General features: G+C 47.5%; 1 long non-coding RNA gene across 1 annotated transcript; it reads right to left on the bottom strand.

The window, feature by feature from the left end:
• Nucleotides 1-2,795: 2,795 nt before the first annotated feature.
• Nucleotides 2,796-4,714, bottom strand: LOC109370286. Its single transcript, XR_002120297.1, has 3 exons — nt 4,618-4,714; nt 3,366-3,426; nt 2,796-3,147 (listed from the first exon to the last, which is right to left on the bottom strand). It is a non-coding gene; the product is annotated as an uncharacterized LOC109370286 (long non-coding RNA).
• Between the last annotated feature and the right edge of the window lie 2,220 nt (nt 4,715-6,934).

Here is a 6,934-nt window from a genome sequence, read left to right as displayed (position 1 = left end):
TTAACCTGTAGGAGAGTTCAGTACATGCCCCAGCACAATGCAGGGTGTTTTCAACACCCAACAATGCAATGCATCATCTCCTTGAGATGCTGCCCAGGATGCACAGCACAGAGGTTCAGGTGCATTTCTGGCTAGTGACCACACATGGGTTCCTGTGGCATCCCCATGTCCCCCCAGCTCCCTGTGCTGCCCCAGCTCTGAATGTGCAGGGGGGTGGCAGCACTCCCACAGCTCCTCCCTGACCACCTCCCTGATCCCCCTTTGCTATGACTTCCTGTGATTTGAAACTCAAACAAGGCGGCATGAATAATGTAATGTGCGCCTTCCTCTCTTCTTGCCTTCAAATCCTCAGAGGCTGAGTGAAGCTTCTTGTCTGCCTCATTAGCGGCTGTTCAGCCATTTGATTTCTGTAACAATGAGCGTGCTCACCAGAATTTTCATACCTATTTGCGTCATGAAGTCAACACTGGATTTTTTGAATTCACATAAAAAATTAATGGCATAATCTGCATATGTCTGTATTTCAGCGCAGGCTCTTCTCCCCTCCCCTCTCTTTGGGAGGAGGGAGAACTGTGTTGCCCCACCAGGATAGGGGTGTGGGGCTGAAGTGTGGGGCTGGAGCTGGCAGCCACACGACCCAGGATGGGGCTGGGTGGGACAGGAACAAGACACTCATGGGCAGGGACTCGGGAGCTGTGATGCATGCAGGGCAGGTGGCTTTGGCCATGGTTGTACTGGGTTTGGCTGTTGTTTTGCAGTGTCTGCAAGCAAGGTGCATTCACTCCAGCTACGATTTCTCTCCAGAGGTCTCCTTTCAGCTTCTGTCTCTAAGGGCAGTGAGACGTCCCTGACCCCTAGGGGCACTGGGAATTAGTGGTGACAAATAATTAATTGCTTTGCCTTGCAACACTGAGGTGCTGCTGCTGTCACTGGAACCAGTGCTGGAGCTGTACTGGTGCTGGCAGCACATGGTGGGGCAAATGGCAAACAGTGGAGTAAAGAGAAAGTCAGAACAATAAAGCGTTGGTGGTGACTAATAACGGGATTCTGTCAGAATAAAATCTTTTCTCTATTGAAACCATATTGTTAAAAAAAAATAATAATCAAAATTCTTCTGGCACACAGCATTAAATTTCAAAACTCTCGGCACAAATTTGCAATTTCAGCTCCGGAATGTTGGAACACTTTGCATTGGTAACAGTGACTCATCCTACTTAGGAACATCACAATACTGAGAAACACAGACAATAGTGTAAAAGAGAAGCGATAATGCTGATAAAATGGATGCAATGTTTTGATAATAGGAAAATAAAAAAGCAAAGTCTGGGTGAATCGCTGAAACATCTCAGTTTAATTTTAAAGAAAGAGAGATGCATTTTAAGTCTGGAGAAATCGCATTATCTGTACCGTTATATTTCTACTGAAAAATGATTTTGACGTTACATCAGAGCATGAGTTTGTCATCTCGGGTCACTGGGGATCATTCTTGTTTTCTGTATAGTTTATAAACTCATATTTTCCATTTATGACATATAAAGCTTTGGATATCACCAGAGAAAATACTGTTGTAAAGCCCTAATAAATTACTACAGGCGTAAGCAAAGTCTGGTAATTTATGGAGGTTTTGGACTTTAATAATGTTTTGTCTTAGATTTGGTCCTAATTATAAATCATTTGTAAAGACAGTTTAAAATATAAGCAAATCTTACATGGCATTCTTATTATCTACTTAATATCTCGGACCAAAAGATTTACTGTATTGCATTCTGGGAATTAAGCAAACTAGGAAACTAAGTAAGAAAGAAACACAGTAAAATTATAGTTTTGTCATAAAACTTTGATTGATCAATGATTATTGTAAAACTATGGTAACTATGCAGATGCCAACATAAATCTGTAACGGAACAGGATTTATTATAGAAAATACTATATTTTCCACAATTTTGACTATAGTGTTAATATGGCTCTGACAGATTTACTGTGGTTTTAGCTTAATTAACTCTATTTGACTGTATATACCCTTATAATGCATGTATCCCAAGGTGCATCTGCTGCATATCTCGCTTTTGCCTTCAACTGTAGTTTAAGAAATATTTAAACCTGGCCATAACTCTCGGACTCAGTTGCTCGGCAAGTCATGGGAGCTTCATTCCGTTTGGCCTCATCAGAGCTGTATGAGTTACATCTGCCAACGCGCAGCGGGGGTTGGCCAGCGTGGGTGAAGGTCTGCAGGGAGCACTGTGCCAAGGCAGCCTGGCCCATCCTCACTGCTCTGGGATTTGGCAATCTGATAACCGCTGCGGCACATCAACCCCTCGCCAGCTGTTCGGAGCAATTTGGGCTGGGATTATTCCACAGAGATTTGCTGGCAAGTGGAAACTGGGCACTGGGCACTAAGTTCCTCAGAGTGCCTTCCTGTCATAGCTTTTATGGGACAGCCCCAAGTGCTGGTGCACATCCCAGCCATGGGCTCCGCTGCCTGTTGTGCCCAACAGTGTTGTGCCGAACAGTCTGCCCTCACATCCACGCCTCTAAATGAGGACACCGGAAAAAATGCAATAATTGTGACAGTAACTCACTAGGCCAAGCCTGACATGTCTCTAATTGCCTGCTAAAATTGTCTCTGTCTCCTAAAGTGCAAATTATCACCCGAAATGACAAGAATAATGAATGAGTAACTCTGATGTAATGCAACAATTAGCCCTTAAAGACACTGTCTAATATGCTAATGCCGAACACCCACTCCTTGTTATTAAGTGGCTGATAATTATTTAATTATCTGTCTGCCAGGATGATTTACTCGGTTTATTTAGCTGCAGATGCGGAGCAGCGGCGCTCGGCGGGGGTCAGGCGGAGCAGCCCATCGCTGACCCCTTGCGCCGTGTCCACCCGTCTGCCTGTCTCCTCTAATCAGCAGTGTCAACTGCGGCAGCGGCAAACAAACAGGCTCTACCTGTGTGCAGGGTCCCTGCTGCTCACAGGTCGGGGAGATGTCAGGCGCGATGCTCGGTGAGAAATTGCTATTTCTGCTGTTGTTTGGTGCTGTCAGAGCCGTCGGCGTGCGGTGATGGGTGAACCCCCGGGTTCGGACCGGCGGAGCGCTGCTCGCTCGCTGCATTGTTTGCCGGCAATTTGGTGCTGATGTTTCTGAAGGTCAGAAAGAGTCTTTGTGCTGAAGGTTTCTGCCATCCCTAAATGGCCCTTCTGCTTCCCGTCAAGGCGAGGGAAGGCAGTGAGATTGCTCGGCATCTCCCTGCCGTGTTCTCATCGCCTAGAAAATAATCCGTGGGGAGAGCAGGCGAGCACTGCAAGGTGCGGCTTTGCTCAGCTCCCTTCAACCAAAGAGAGGAGCCCAAAATACTGACCTGGATGCTGCAGCTCAGAGCTTGGACATGCCGGCGGCACTGCGGTGACAGAGGGTGTGGGCTGTGACATGCCAAGGGGACAAATGGAAGTTGGTATAAGCTGGGGCTGCAGGAGCAGTGCTGTGGCTTTAGCTCCATGCAGGCAGAAGGAGGAAGGCAAAGGAGTTTCCATCCAGTGCTCAGTTCCTTTCTTGTTCAACAAACTCCCCCAAAATATTCCTATTAGGCACAGCCTTCGTATAAAGAATAACTTTTTACAAGGTGTAAATCCTTCCTTGCCCTAAGCAAAGTCCAGGGGGACTGCACTTCTGTGAATTAGCACTGTCTCAGCAGTCAGAGGCTTTTCTAATTAGTGGGGAGCTGGATGCCCTCCCAGATATATGTTCCACTTCTCCGTGTGCCTGTGACTAATACCGGGGGCTTGTCAAAGCGTTGTTTACTGCAGCTGCTCAGTGGCTTGGCTCGTCCTTTCCTTTTGTTCTGCGCAATTAAGGCACAGTGTTTGGACCTAAATGCACCATGGGCACAGCTCTGCCACCAACCCCTCCCATGCTGCCACACCACTTTGCAACCAATCCCTGCACAATGACATCCTAGTGACCATGTCCCAAGATTTAACCCTGGGCCACTCCATCTGTGCAGACCTTGAGGAGCTCCCAGTTCCCATCACTCTGTGCCTTACTCACACCATAGGATCATGGAATCATTAAGGCTGGAAAAGGCCACTAAGATCATCTAGTCCAACCATCCACCCATCCTCACCGTGCCCACTAACCCATCACTAACGCTCTATTGGCTTTGAATCAAGGGCCCTTCAATGTGGCTGTATGGAGAGAACCAGGCATTTTGCTGAATTCAATTCCACATTTCCACTGCCACTGAAAGCCTCTGAACATCTGGAAACCACAGACACGAGGCTCCCTCTGGCACCACTACATTCCCTCTCAGCCACAAGCACACACCCTGCTGCGCTGCAGTGCCTCAGTGCTGGTGGCTGACACATCCCTACAGACTTCCTACAGGTTATATTAAAAAATAAAAAATAAAACAAAACACCAAATGGTGAACACAACATTGTGGAGAAGCCCAGAGCATGGGCTATGCTTGGCTTCCCCTGCTCTGCAGCTGTGGCAGAGGTGCACCAGGCAGTGTGCAGTGGCTGCGGGCTCAGCACAGCCCTGCCCAGCACTCCACTCCCGCCCTGCCCATCTGGCAATTAGCATAGCGTTATTTATAATGCTTAATGTACTACCTTGCTGTAATGAAGAAGAATTCTGGTTCTCAGCTTCCGTGGTGAATTTAGTTGACTTCGGAGATTTTTTAATGCAGTAATAACTCCACACTCTCTCTCCCCCTGCAAAGCCAGGGAGCTGTTCATTATCTAGATTCTGTCTAGAAAGGACTTTTTATCATCAGATTCCCAGGATAGGAGCAGAATTTAATCTTGCGGCTGCAGCTGAGCCAAAGATCAAAGCCTCCTCAAGGTCACCCATCATGGGGTGGCAGCTTGGGGACACGGGGACAATTTGCACTGCCCCAAGGCCACCCTGTGCCCAGAGCCACAACGCCTTGGGGACATGCATGGCACTTCCAGTGTGCAGCTTGAGGATTCTCTCTTCCCCTCTGCCACGTGGGTGCCACAGAACAGTGTTTGAGGGAGGGTGCGGGGACAGCCCAAAAAATGCTGCTTCCCCTCTGCCCTGCAGCATGGACCTGGTGATGGCTATGGCACCACTGCTGCCTACAGCCATGGGTTTTCCTGTAACTCAATGATGAGGAGCAGAAAGGGAGACAGCTCCTCCGGTCTTGCCAAATGCTTGATATTTTTCTACAAGGACTGTGCTTTCTCCCTTCCCAAAGGCTATTTCCCCTGCCCCTTTCCTTGTGAGCTCCTCCAATGTGACGGGTTAAAGGCAACTGTGGGAATCTGCAATTGTGACAGCGCCAACAGAACCAGTGCCCATTTCAGATCTTCTCGGAGCGATAACAATTAAAATCTGGACAGTCTGATTTTTTTTCTTCTACACAAAGAATTAACGATGCATGAGAACCTGAGGGAGAATTGCTGATAATTTGCAATGGCACTTTCAGGTAAGGGCAGGAAGTTTTGTAAAGTGACGGAAGGATTCAAACAGTAAACACTCTGAGCACAGCCTCCGTAACTGCTCTGACAATTTAGTCTACTACATACCATTAACCAACCTAAAATAACTCCTATGGTAATAACCCTTCAGATACAAATGCTTGTGCAGACAAAGGTATTATTAAGTTAAATTACCCTAAAAGTGTCAGATTGACAGAAAGGTTCAGTCAGTGGTTTGGCAACCAAGGGCCTAAGTGACGCATGTAAACAGCTGTGGATGCACCGTTCCCTGGTTTGCAGGAATCAGAAATGGGATTTCAGTGCTCTGCCCCATTGCAGACCATGCCTTGAGGCTGTGGGATTGGAATGGGGCTCAGGGTGGGGATTGGTACTGGGATTGGGGCAGGGCTGCTTGCTTTGCCCCCCTGCCTGTGCCAACCTCGGTATTCAAGTGGGACTGGAGAGCTGCTGCGGCTGCTCTTTGCTATCATGAAGTTAAGGAGCCTTAATTAAAGTGACTGTACTTACCTTCGTTATAACACATGCCCCACCACTCCACTGAGAGATTCAAACTCCAGTGCTGAGCTGAGGTGGAGAGCATATTTTAAGAGAGAAGCCCAAGAATTACTGTTCCCGGAGATGTCCTGTCCTCCCTGGTGCAGAATCTGATTCCTGTTCCACATTTGGAAGCAAGATAAGCCATACTTAATAATTAATACCAAATAATCTCTTACACTCTTATAGTTCCGCTTGTCCTGAAGTGTTCTTTGGCTTGCAGGAGTGAGCAGAGTGGGGACTGGCCATGTCTGGGGGTCAGTAAGGGCACAAGAGGTTACTGCAGAATGCTGGTGGTGCTGGTCCTCAGGGATGGAAGGTTGTGCAGTGCAGAGTGGCAGAATTGGGTGGAAATGGGCTTTTTTTCTTGAGAGATTGATGTTTCCAACTGGATGTTGGGGGATGTATGGTAAACTGTTGCATCTCGACCTGAAGCACTGATTGAGCACCTGGGGAAAGGACCCGGTCAGCCCTGGGAGTACAGGTGGAGGCAATTCATGTGTGTGACCAGAAGAGGTGGAGCCTGGCTGCACCTCTCTTAGACCTCATTTAAGGGCTGACTGCCTCTGAGGAAGGATCTCTGGTGAGAGATCCCTTCTTTGTGGAGTTTCCTTGTGAGCCTGGATCTTCAAAGATGGGTGAGCACTTTCCCTTTTTCTTTGTAACATCTTTCCATTACACTATTCCCTTTAACGTTACATCTCCTGTATCACCACTCTACATGTTGATCTTTCTGATTGTTACAGGGGAAACCTGCTTTGAAAAGCTCAGCCTCAATACACCTTGTTGCTGTGAAAATCAGGAGCTGCTGAAAGGTTTTTTGAGCTTCATGTTCTCTTATGCTCTCTCTTCCTGGGATAAGAGACCACATTGGTGGCTGCCAATGGTGGGGAGTTTACAGAAGTGTAAAACTTTACCACGTCCTTCTTTT

Source organism: Meleagris gallopavo, chromosome 17 (assembly GCF_000146605.3).
Source record: "Meleagris gallopavo isolate NT-WF06-2002-E0010 breed Aviagen turkey brand Nicholas breeding stock chromosome 17, Turkey_5.1, whole genome shotgun sequence".
Classification (NCBI taxonomy): Eukaryota; Metazoa; Chordata; class Aves; order Galliformes; family Phasianidae; genus Meleagris; species Meleagris gallopavo.
Note: the sequence above shows the minus strand (reverse complement) of the source record. Positions and strands in the feature narration are given on the sequence as shown.